Raw genomic sequence first — 14,319 nt, forward strand, 5'->3', positions numbered from 1 at the left:
ACCCATTTTGTGATGCTGGTGTATTTATAAACCCCAATACCGCTTCATCCATTTCATTGGGCGCATAAGAAAAGGCCACCAATTGTAAGTTGGGATTTGCCTTCTTTTACTTTTTCAGTTGACGGGCATTTGACCCGCTGCCTTTGAAGAGATTACTTGAAAGTTGAAATGCACTATTTGTTTTTATTTATCTTTAAAATGAATTAATTATGTTTAAAAAAATAATTAGAGAGGGGTCCAGAGTGGTGGGATTTTGTTAATATATGAAGAAGCTCAGCTTTTGATGTTCACCGTCAATTGGAATTGGAGTGGAATGGAATCATCTTTTTATCTCTCTTTTTCAATTCTCATCCCTCTTTTTTTTCTTTTTTTGGACACCTTCATGCCCTCTTCTCTTGTCCCTTTCTTTCATTTTACATTCCCATCTCTTTTCCATTTCTCTTCTCACGCTGCTAAAAACAACCTACGAGAGCATCCTTATCAGAGCACTCATGCATGACAATGCTTTTAGAGACGGAATTAATGGGAGTGCTTTCGAGTCAACCTATCAGAGCATTTCCAGTCAGAAGCACTCCATTAAGTCCTTAATTTTTTTTCCCAAGTTGAAAACCTACAGCAGCGCTTCTTTCACAAAAAGAAGTTTTCCCATATGCCAAGAAGAAGCACCCCCATAAAACTAGGGTCGTTCTTTATTTATGTCAGCATGTTGTTTTTAATTTACCAATTTATAACATGTCATGTTATTTGTAAATGATAGACCATGCAAAAATATTCCAAATTTACACAGTACTAAAATATTATCATCTTTAAAGTTTGAGCCTTGTGAACGACTCTTTTCTTAATTAAGACTTAACCTTACTTAAATTTAGATTAATTTTTATCCACCGGTTCATCTTTTTCAGGATGTGGTTGTTGATAATCGGAATTACTATATCAAATTTAAGCATTATCAATAAAAAAATCATAACTCTGTACATGCATTTATTATAAATTTTCAGGAGATTTGTAACATGCAGACTAACCTTCAAAAATAGGGTATTTTAAAATAGTAGAATATTGATGACGTTTAATTGTATTTTTTTTCATATAATCTAATGATAAATATTGGGTTAAGGTGGATTTTTATTTTCGAGTTATTTTTCAAGAAACGTTTGGTGTTCTAAACTATTTTTTATGACAAATTCATTCCTAAAGTAATTAAAATGTAGCATATTTTTTTTAAATTAAATACCCCAATGTTAATCGTTAAAAATACTAATTCAAACTCAAATTTGACCCAAATGCCACCTGTCGTGTTAGGTGAGTTCAGAAATATACTCTATTTTAATTAGTTTAAAGTAAAATTGTTATACAACAAATAATTTAAGGCACTAAATGTATCTTCAAAAATAATTTTGAGATAAAAATATACCTTAATTTGGATCCACTTGATACGATGGGTGGCATTTTTATTAGATTTAAATCCTAATAAGCATTTTTAATTGTTAACATTGACTATTTAACGTCAGGATAAAATATGTTATATTTTAATTATTTAAAGGGCAAAATTTTTGTAACAAATAATTTAAAATATTAAATACTTTAAAAAAATAATTCAAATAAAAAATGCACCTTAACCCATAAACATTTAAAAAGTTTCGAAGAGTTTGAGTATTTTGGGAAGGAGTCATGTCTTCAGGAGGCCATGATCTAATTTTGCAACATATCATTATTGGAGGTAATAGCTAACCCACGAGTCAATGAAAGTACAAAGCAAGTCTTAAAAAGTGAAGTGATCATAAAATCCATTAATTCTTTGAAAATAAATAAAAAATAACACATTTCCAACCTCATCAAAATATAAAAAGGACCTCTATAGACGTTAGATTATATATAAATAATTTCATTCTCTTAAAGTTTAATACTAGTCCTTTGATGCGTAAACCTTTTTTTTTTTTTATTGAAGTATCATACTCATTGATAATAAGGAATCATTTGCGGATAATTTTACTTTTAGAGATTCATGTGTAGTGTACTCAATCATAATCAATACCGAGAAGAGTACTAAATTAGAATTCTGTCAAATGTAAAAATACTACTAAATTTTTATAGAATTTCATTAGCCCTTCAAGCGTGTGGTCATGTTCTCAAAGGTTTCTTAAAATTCACTGGTCCTAAAAGTTCACATAGAGATAATTAAAGCGAAAATGCTTATGTCATAAATGTTAACAATAAAGCATAACCACTGATACTTTAAAGCCCGCTTTCCATATTTCGACTTTAGGGCTGGATTATGACACGCAATTCTTTTATCTCAATTTATAATATATTCTTTTTAACGAAATTAATCACAATAATAAAGTTTAGTAAATATATTTTACAATATTACTTTTTCAAAACAAAAATTAAAAAACATCATTTACTTAATTCTTCATTTATAAAATAATATTAAAGAGAAAGACTATAATAAGAATGATAATATTGAAAAAGAATTATTAATAAAATTTTATTTTTGTCAAATTAATTTTTATTTTGGAACATAGAATTTCTTTTAAAAGTATTTTATAACTCAAAATAAATTGAGTAATTCGTTAATCACATTGAGAAAAATTATCGATTTATCAACTACTAGTAGAACTTGATAACTACAAATCACGCGAAGTTTTTATTTATAGCTATAGGCTACAGATATAGAAAGTTCTGACTTTTACTAACATGTTATAAAAGGGACAATTTTAAGTTCTACTGAGTGTTAAAATTTTATACACACAGATCGTTTAAATATAATGGTCTTTCGATACTGTAAAAGAATTAAAAAAAAGCAAGGAGTCAGGTTGCAATAAAGCCCAGGACAATTTGACCAGCTCAATACCCAAAAAAAAAAAAACTCACAGACTGTGCCATCAAAAATATTTTCCCAGATGCAATAAACTTGAGACTCAGTTTATATTATATTGAGATTCAGATTTTTAAATATGAAAGTACAGGACTCAATCTCTATCAAATTGAGTTCTCAATACCAAAAAAAAAAAAACTCACATACTGTGCTATCAAAAATATTTTCCCAGATGCAATAAACTTGAGACTCAGTTTATATTATATTAAGATTCAGATTTTTAAATATGAAAGTACAGGACTCAATCTCTATCAAATTGAGTTTCGGACTCCAATTCTTTTCTTTTTTTTTTTTTCACAAAAGTTTATGTGTGGCCTTGCAAAATAATCTGCCGTCTCCCAAGCACTCTTCCCCCACTTCCTACTTCCTCTCTTCCTCTACTCTCTTCCTCATGTGCGAGAGTCATATATATTTGTGTGTGTTATATATAATATGTGGTGGTGTGTTTTTTTGTCCTCTAACACATAAGTGGGTGTTTGTTATGTATAATATAGATAGTATTTTAAATTTATGATTGCAATTATACATATAAAATACTTTAAAGAAGATATAACTTTTAGAATGAAAATCTTTACATATAAAATAACACACAACTATATAGGTTCGTTTTCAGTGTGTAGCAACTGATTGATTAAAAAAAAAAAAACCTAGATCATACATATTTAATATGCAATCTAATGTAATATTAATTTCTTAATAATTTTTATAATGATAAATATAATATTAAAAATAATGATAATCTTCTAATGTGTACTTTTAAAAAATTATAAGTTAAAATTTTTAAATTTGGACCATCAAGGATAAAATTGAATAATCAATTTATAAAATTTATTAAAAATTTTAATATTAAATTGAAAAATTCATATTAAATTTATATTATCTGGACTGGATGATAAATAAATTTTTCTAAATTTTATAATTTTTTATCAATGAATAATAATAGAAAATTAAAAATTTTGAATATGCATTCAAATAAAAATTCGAATGATGAAAATCTCATTACCCTAACATGATGAGCACCCAAGGTTAACATCAGCATTGCAAGAGACTCGGAAGTGGGGGAAAGGTGTCTGAGATGGCAGGTTAAGCTATCCTGAAAGACTATGCATAGACTTGTTTTTTTTTTTTTTCATGAGTGCAAAACTCGGTCTGAAATCAAGTTCTCACTTTCATATTGAAAAAAAATTGGATCTCAGTCTAATATAAAATTGAGTCTCGAATTTATAGCATCTTGCAAAATATTTTTAAAAGTGTAGTATATAGATAAATATATTTTTCCTGTAGTATTGAGGTCAAATTACCAAAGCCCAAGTGGGTTTCATTTGCTTTTTTTTAGAATTCCATTTTTTAAGCCCCAACAAGTTAAATTCCAACAAAATGCTATTCGGGGATACAAAGGCCCAGACCTATCTACACAATAGTATTCAGAAACTTGCTCAAGTCAATTGCTCTCTCTCTCTCTCTCTCTCTCTCTCTCTCTCTCTCTCTCTCTCTCTCACATTCTTTCACACACACACACACACACACAAAACTATTAGATCTTATTCGTGCACAGTGGTTCAATTAAGTGTATATCTTTCAAATATATTTTCTGTATTCATGTGAATATAAATTTGAGATCTTGTGTTTAAGTAGTTATAGTTTATTTTTACTGAGGCTAACACTTGCTGGTAAATCAATTGCTTTACTTTCTCATTATGATATTCTCACTGTGTCCAAAATTGGGCATAGTTGAAACTTGAGATCGCTTGTGGATAAGATATGTTGCATTAATTACCATACCGCAATATAAAAGTATATCAATGCATAATTGAGAGTATTCTAATTTGGCAGTGGGTTTAGTTCCCGGAATGGAAAATTTGCAGAATGAAATTAAGAATTATCGACATTGGGGTTACCAAAGACTACTCAAATCGAAAGATCAAATTCCCTTTGAATTAGTTATACCCTTGTCAGTTTGATTGTTCGTTGTTCCCATAAACGTTAGTGTTTTAGGATTCATGTCGGGTCTCTATCAAATCGTGTGGTAATATGACTCACGCGTGATCATGAACATCCTCAACATTTGACTTTATCAAGTTGCTCCGTCCATTCAAATTCATGCATCACTTCAACCATTCACGCCCAGAAGCAACCTGCTACCACAAACAAGCCAATTCAAAGGTACTACCAGTAGCCACGCGTATAAATTAATTAATTTTAAAAAACTAAAGAAAACAACTTGGGCCAACTAGGCTTGGATAGTAGAAATTAAGCCCATACCCAAAATCATACTGATTTCACTGCCAGATTTTTCATTTTTAAGAGACATCCATATTTAGTTGTCAATTGTATTTTGAATATGATTGTTTTTATTAGAAAGACACCTGTGCACATTAAAAAAAATACAATGAACATAAGGGAGCAAATGATTTTTTTGGCACTCCCATACTATCCAAATAATTTTCTCAATAGATATATTTTTTTATATGATTATTTGATTGAATCAGATTTGAGTGTTGTCAGGCTCATTTGAGAATAGCTCTCCCTAAGACATTTGCTCACTTTTTTATATTCACACAAACTCAAACCTAATATTTTGTGTTTAAACAATCATAATGCATTCCACTAGGATCAATGCCTTCTTAATGGGTATTTTCTATCATCCAAATATATATTAAAGGAAATGGAGCTTTTTTTCCCACTCAATCTAACAGCCAGCTTTTTGGGCCTGGGCCCAAGCAGCAATATTGTGATGAAACCCAAATTAAGTAAAGAGATGGGGAAGAGTCAAAAACCAAACAAAAAAAAAGTGAAAAGAAATGAATAGAGGAGGCGCTTCCAGGTGGTTGAAACAAGAAACAAGAATCCAAAGGAGTGGTTGAAGCTTGAAATGGGGTTTCCAAGTGCTTCATGCCAAGGAATGAGGGGGGACCTTGTTTGTCAATCCAACCTTTTCAGCATTATTCTTCTCTTTTTATTTACCCCTTTGTCCTTTTCCTCTCTTTTATTTTTTTCCACTGTCTGTATTATTTTCCCCCCATTTTTATTTCAATTATTGTTTTTTTTAAAAAATTAGTTCCTCTGGTTTTCATATTTATATTCAATCATTACAAATGTTTTTATACTTCTTTTTTAGTTATTGACTCTGAATAATCATTAAATTTAACTTCAAGCAATTCTTGTCCACTTTTTACATTATGATCCCTTGCTATGAACTATATATCAAACTAAATTTGTACATCACTGAAGTTTTGAAATATGAAAACTAAATGAAAGATTAGGCAAAATTATTATTATTATTATTATTATTATTATAGAAGCAGAATTCTTCCTAAAACATTTATTGGAGATTCAATGGCCCAATGTATAAAAGGTGAGCTTCTTAGTCGTCTAGCAAATGATCATAATGTAATCATGGCTTTCCCCTCCAACACTAACGCAAGGGTCCAAGAAGTAACAGCTCTGTTGGATTGGGCAATCAACACCTTCTTCTTGGACTCTGCCGATTGTCTTTCTGCTTCAAAATTTTCTCTTTTGACATCAATCTTCTCTGTCCAGCTATAAATTCTTAACAATGGCCTTAACCCCACTGGTAAAATAAAGCAATAAACTCTCATCGCAAGCGTCATAATCATTATGGGAAGCAGGGAAAGGCATGAAGCCAGTAAGGCTCGCACCACAGCTGCTCTTCTGCAAGAGAGATTCAGAGAGTTGCAGAGAAAGAAAGAGATGAGGGAAGAGAGACAACTTCTCAAAATGCTCACTCCATCCTCCAACGTTAACACTCACGAAACTTCAAGCTCTTTTGTTAATAACACTTCAAGTTTAAGGTCGCCACCTCGTGTTTCTCTCACACTTTGGCCTGTGGCAGAGGACAAGAATGAGTTCCGCAGAAGAGGCTACGACACCACGAGGAACATGTCGAGTGATGATTACTCTCACACACAGTCTCCGGAGGCTTCCTGGAACAACGTTTGTGATTCTGGCTCTGATTCTGGCGTTGATACTTCTCTTCATCTGTAAAACAATCTGTACTTATCACTTGGATCGTTGACCTGGTCACCACTTGATCGCGAGGTCAACGACATATATAAATATATCTTGGAGATGTCAAACATGTGAAAATTTTCATCCAGGTATTGTCTTGTCTTGTCTTGATTGCATTACCAAAAGAAGAAAGAAGAAACAATCTGTTGCTGGCTAATGTAGCTTCAGAGGGCTTATTCTGATACATGATTTGGCGCTCAATGTGGTAAGGATGACGTAAGGGACAATGAGATATGCAGTATTCAAAGTTCAGAATTCTCTGATGTTAAAAAAAAAAAAATTGTGAGTAATGCATTTGCCACCAAGGTGGCATGACATGTATGAGCGTGTTTGTCACCAACTTTAGTTATCCCTTGCTATCTATAACTACCAGATATTCAGTGCTTTTAAGGTAGTAATATAATGGAGAATATAGAAGATATTGAGGAATTTCCTCAGTCATAATATCAATTATCTTATAAGTCTTCTAAAATTAATTAACAGTTACTATATATAGAATGAATTGGCTTTCTTCGGGGACTACCAAGCTAAATGCTCATCCATAGGACTTATAGGAGATCACTTGCACTAGCTAGTAAAGAAACATGCCTTGAAAAAGGGAATACAAATAACAAAAGCAATTCTACACATGCTTCTATTTACTGTCTCACTCTCTAGCTAATTCAGAAACATTTGGCTCTAAAAAAGTTACCACATGTACGTGGAATTTTGAGTGACCATTTTGGATACACACACATGATATCCTTTGGCTTTCAAAATGCCTCATACACTGTGGAGATACTTTTGTGTAAGGCAAGGATTTGTGTGTGTGTGTGTGTATAGACACACACATTATTATGATTATTAACGTAGATAACATGAGTAATATAATATGAGTTTCAATCTTAATTAAACTTTGCAACATAGAGGGCATGAGATTTAGTAATTGTTGTTTGAAAGAAAGATGAAGGGAATAATTTTTGGAAAAATTGTCCAAAAAGACTCAACTACAAATTTGTTTGCTCACAAGGACTTCAAAGAGATCCAGATTTGAGGTCCTTCATTGACATTAATTTGAAGCTCTAATTGACCAAAATGCCCTAATCAAATCCTCTCCATTGCTTATCGTGATTTCCTATAACGACCTTTACACCACTAACAACACCTCTTCCTCTTCTAACTCCTTTGTCCTTCTTCACTTCCTTCTTACTTGATTATTCTTCCCTATCCTTACCTCCTTCCTTTCCTTCCTCCTCTTCAAATTAGGGTTTGCATGACCACCAGTGTTGGCTTCTTCAAAGCCACTTCATGGCCCTCCCTCTCCATATTCCATCATCACCTAATCCTACTCTCTTTGATCGACGACAAGATTCGTGTTCATGTTGGCCTCTTTAAAGCTGTAGTTCTATGCTCCAAAGCTAGTAACTAATATTGTTTCAATTATTAGCTTCCTTCCTTTTCTTCCATTTCTCTAAGACATTTGCTTTCTAATTATTTCCTCTATTTTACACCTTGGGCCAATAGGGGATTGATGCTTTGGGTTGTCTAGTCGGCATTTACAATTTCTTTAGGTTTTGGGGTTTGCTTAAGAAACAATAACTATTCTTTTACTTTGATATTTGTGTTCGATGTCATTTCTTCGATTGAGAGGGTACATAAAGTTATATTTGCACTAACCATTAGATGTACTAAATTCCTTTAATGATTGAAAACATTAGATGAGAAGAAGAGGATGATGAACTAAAAATAATCTAAAGGCCAAATTATTCATGTGAATTTGGAGTACTTGATGCAGTTCTATCTTTTATTTTGTAATATCCTAAATTTCAATTCCTGAATTTAATTAATTAACCAAGTTTAATTAAGTAAAATTGAATGTAAATTAGTTTAATGATGGTTAGTGATGGCTCATAAGCCTGCTTGTAATGGGTACATCCTTTGGATTGAATTCAGAAGCCTATAGCCTAAATTGGTGGAATAATTTGAATTGGCCCTTTTATAGGTGGATGGTCAAAAATTTTAAATGATTGATTCGTGATTCACGAATTGCAGAAGAAGAAAGACAAAGAAATTGAGAGGTGCGTCAAGGAAAAGGCATTGGCCTATTAGGGCATCATTTTTAAGCATTTTAAAGGTGATTTAAGCTTGCTATCCTAGATATGTCTTCCTAATCCCTTCTTATTCCTTCTACATGATTTTAAGATGAGTTTTGGAGTTGGGAGTGCTAGATTTTTGGACCTAAGGCTTTGGGTCTAAACCATTTATTCTAATGGAATTAATAAGAGTTGTTTAGCATTTCTAAATCAAGTTTTGAAGATTTAATAAGGTTGTGAGTCTATGGTTTTGGATGAACCCTAGTCATTTAAGTAAGATTTTGAATTTTTGGATGATATATTAGTTGATATTTAAGTTAATGGGAGATAAATAGAGTTAATGAGAGATAATAAACATACTGGATATGATTGTGCACTTATGGACTAGAAGTTGGGCTATTTAAGTGTGAGTTTAGGATTTGGAAATAGTGTTTAAGTTGATTATTAGTGATGTTGGTTGTTAACAATTGTAGATTGACCTTGTGATATGATTGTTGAGCTCAAATCTAGCTCGAAAGTAAGTTCCTTGAACTCTTAAAGGTTAAAGTAATTGAAAAAATTATATATTTTGCTATTCCTTGTTAGATTAAATAAAATGTTTTTGAACAATAATAATATATTTTCTACTTAGATTTTTTTTTGTTTGATAAACTTTTATACAAGTGTGGTTTGATTTACATAAATGATAAAGAAATCAAGTTTGAAATGTTAATTATTTATTGAAAAGAAGGCTTTGAATATTATGATAATGAATGAGAAATGATGATTTATTTATGCTATGAAATATGAGTATACATGGTGATACCTTGAGCATGGTTGCATGATAGGAGTAGCTCTTTTATAATTGATGAGCTTAAGCTAGTCCATTCACATGGACTTACTCCTATGAAATTATTAGTCCACAAATTCAATCAGTAGTTGTTCGTGGTGAACAATAAATACCAGACGTGCTATAGATGCTGAGTCTCAATTAACAACAAAAAGGTCTCGAGCTCTCTCACTACAGTTCACTCAAATGTAAAAGATACACAAGGCTTTGACAGAACAAGTATCTAACTTTTATTGAAATATGAAAAGTTATAAGTCTAGATTGAAAGTAAAGTTAACTGATAAAACTAAAGCAAAAAGGGTTAAAAATGAGAGTCTTTGATTGAGTGTTGATTGTCTTTTTTCTATGTCTTCATCTTTAATTTATAGTATCAGAGTAGTGGTAGCCTCTCCCTTAAGACCTAGAATGTTTAGCTGAGGAATCATGGATCTCGTGAAACTCATAGCACAATCTTTATTCTGTGTTCTCCATTTTTGGTAATTAGCCTATCTTATCGAGATACTTGGGCACGATGTTTGTGGATTCCAGAATTACTCGGGATTATGTCTACATGTACCAATGGTCTAATGTTTGTAACTGGTGGGATTTTAGTATGTTTATTTTATCATGGCCTTTATTGAGCTTCGGAGCCAACCTTTTTGTTCATATTGGGCTTGACTCTTCAGTTATTCAGCCCAACTAGCCCTGTGATCTATTTGATCGACGTTTCATATTTAGCCTAAACAGTAGTATATAGAGGAGATAAGGAATATTTGATCATGCATCTGTGATATCATGTGACGTGATACTGTGATATGCCTCTAATTGAATTTTGAATGCCTACATTGCATGCCTTAATTGATTTGACTTGTAAGTGCATGACTTAGAATCTTTCTTAGTTGCTAAGTAGTTGTACTTATCCTTATTATATATTTTACAAGTACTAGCTCTAGGAATGACAAGAAAAGGCTTTAGAGGCCTAAGGATTTATATTCCTATTGTAAGCCTCCTTCTTTTGTTTTGATATATGTATAATTTGATAATGTAATTGCCAATTAGGGACAATTCTTTTATTACTTGCATTATTACATGATGTATGTGTTGCTTTAGATGTATTTAATGCTCTAAGCCTTGCGTGCAGGCTATAGTTGATTGAGTAAAGTTTAAATACTGGTGCAAATATATTTATGACTATTTTGATGAATTTATGTAGATAACTGGTGATTTATGCTATCATGCCTTCCTTATGGTTTTTGGTTGAAATTGAGGTTGAAGAGTGAAAATGAATTAAGAGTCAGATATCTATGTTGTAGTATATTATTCAAGTTGCCCTATGTCTCTGTGACTTGGTCTAGGTGGTTGTGTAGTCTATTGACAATTGATTGGGACTTTGGACACCTTGAAAGTGTTATAATGTGAAAAAGGAGTGTTTTTAGTTTTGGATATCTAGCTTTTTGATATGACATAATTTTAAAATAAAACTAGTGCCAATAGCTAATTCACCGAATAAGCTTTCTATGGATATCTAGTTACCCTAATTGCATGTCAGATGAAGGTTTATAGCACATCAAAATTTTACCTTTGAAGCCATGTTTTGATAACAATTAAGCTGTCAAATTCTATATAGTGCTTGGCACACAATATAGAGAAGATCGTACCATGACGCATCTGAATATGCCATGGTAGATGCTTTTTGAAATTTAGAAAATGATATTTTTGATCTTTTTCTACTTTATTCTTCAATCTGGAGGGTATCCCATGCTTTTTAATGCTTTTAAAACTCTAATTTCTATTTGTTTGGGCCTTGTTATGTTTGGAAATGGTTATTTTGCTTGAGATCCTAATGAACTATTTGACTATACCTTTCTATGATTAATTTAAAACTTTTCTAGTATACTAGTAGCTATTAAATGATTTTAATTCTTTCTACCATGGTAGAGTCTATTTTACCATAGTAGGGTCTATTTAATTTAGTTTATTTTATGTTATAAAGTATAAGTTTAATTTTAATAATCATAGTATATCTTTAATCTAGATCTTTTTTCTTTTCTACTATGATTAGTCTTATTTGATTGTATTTAATTCCTCTCTACCATGGTAATATAGTTAGGGTGATTAATCCTTAATTATCATGGTAATATAAGGTATTATTGTTAAGCTTGTGGAGTTATTTAGGTAATATTACTACTTGGTATTTAAAGCCTTGGGTTTTAAGATTTCGCCTTGTGGTTTGGCTAATTTTATGATTGTGATTGTGCATTGCATCTAGAAAGTTGGCAGCTATCATTATTACACATTTTGTTTCCCTTATTGAGTTAGTGACTAACTTGCTTCATTTGTGTCATGGTTTTTGTCCCTAGGAGGGGAGAATGGTATGTGTTGGTAAAGCTACTATTACCAGCAACATTCTAGAGAACACTCTATAACTATGACAACAAACATCATAGCAGCCTTTGCCTCTTCCTAACAATGATAAACTTCTACAGGATTTGAAGGAATTGATATTGGGGATCAAGAAGAAGGTTGATTAGCATGATGTTTTTCTTTAAAGTAAGACATGGAGAGAGTAATTAGAGTATTAGGAATCATGGTTGTGGCAATGACCAAGAAGAGCAGTTGCAAGATTGAAATTGAATGATGAGTAGATGCATGTGAAAGATGAGGACTATTAGAGAATATACATAAGAGGCCAATTTGAATTGAAAGATTTAGTAGAAGTGGCAATGAGGGTTTTATCGACTTGGTCATGATGCAATTTATTGATTGAACTTGCCTTCATTTAATGATTCTATGGAGGTGAGGGTTGTGGAGAAATAGATTAATCGGCTAGAGATGATCTTTTTGGATATGCCATACACATCAAAGTAATGAGCCCTCCTTGCCACATTCATGCTTGAGGATGTGGCAAAATAGTGGTGGGAAAGTGCGAAGCCCATTGATGAGTCAGTATTGGTAGAAAGGAATTTGAGAAAATGTTCTTCAATAGTTACTTTCCACTTACATTTAAAGTTGAGATAGAGGTAGAGTTTCCATAAGCTTGAGCAGGGTGATATGAATGAAGAAGAATTCGATGCTAAATTTAACAAACTATTTATTACTTTAGGAGGTATGATGATGATGAGTAGAAGGTCGAGCAATTGTTAGAAAAGATGAGGTTTAAGTATCATAAATAGTTGCTGTAACACTCTACCTAATTAATCCAGACGCCTAACATATTATCATGGTAATAAAAGTTTTAAACATGTAATTAATGATTACCATGATAAAAGAATTAAGCTCATTTATAAAAAGACTAACTATAAAACCAAATTCTATAACAAATTAGTTCACTCATATCCAAACAAAATCATAGATCTAAAATACTATAAGCAAAATCCTAGGTCATTGACCTTCTTTACCATCACTTATCCCAACATGCAAAAATATAAACCATTCATACAATCAATCAAAGATCTTAACATTGTAAATCCAAATCTAGTTAATAAAAATCAAACTAAATGAGCCATATATGGCAATATGCAAATCAAATGCATAAAATGAGGCAAACATATATCAACACTATAATTTGTGCCTTAGGTTTTCTTCCTGACAATTTACCCTTAGAACCTATTCCTGAAAATATTAAACTATAGCGTGAGACAAAGTCCCGGTAACTAGAAGAATTAATTTAAGAAGTTTTCAAATATAGAATGCAAGATGGTGAAGTAGAAAAATAAGAGAGAGATATACAGCAAATAATTCCAAACAATTATTTAGACATAAAAATATTATAACCTAAACAATCAAACTTATAATCTATTTTACTTTTGGCTGAACTTGAGACCACTCGAGAGATGTAACCTTGCCAAAGATTACAAAGGTCTCCTTAGGTCAGGGCCACCCTCTTGCTATACAGGCTCGAGGGTGTCATATTATCTCTAAAGATCTACCCGAGTCCTAGTTAAAAGATAAAGGAAGTGTCTAAGGGTCTGACAAATTACCAACTATAGGATCCTTGATGGTAGCTATATCATGACGATGTCATAATTTCAAACTACAATAATTTCATTGTATTGGCATCATTTTAGCATATAATAATTGGCATCATTCCAATCTATAATAATTGTTATTATTTCAGCCTGTAAAATTTCATAATATTGACATCATTTTAGCTTAAAATAATTTTTTTCATAGACATGTATTAGCCTTTAACCACAATATAGCTTAATACAATAAAATTTGATCAATGACATATAATTGATATAAAAAGTCGGGTATAAATTAAACATATCAACACATGCAATATCATTTGTTAAATTGTATATCCACTTTACTAGTGATTTTCATATATATATATATAACAAATTACTATTTTCTAAGACGTCACAAATTTCTTCCAACAATATATATATATATATATAGCTTACAATTAAAATATGCAAATAGTCTAATTAAGCATACTGTGTACATAACTAATTAGCCCTAGTTACCTCACTTCAATAGCTTAAATAAGCTTGAGCAAGCCATGCATGCCCATGCTTGAATACAAGGTTAAT

Source organism: Prosopis cineraria, unplaced genomic scaffold (genome assembly GCF_029017545.1).
Source record: "Prosopis cineraria cultivar Desert tree isolate PC_DT_omini unplaced genomic scaffold, ASM2901754v1 PC11, whole genome shotgun sequence".
Taxonomy (NCBI): domain Eukaryota; kingdom Viridiplantae; phylum Streptophyta; class Magnoliopsida; order Fabales; family Fabaceae; genus Prosopis; species Prosopis cineraria.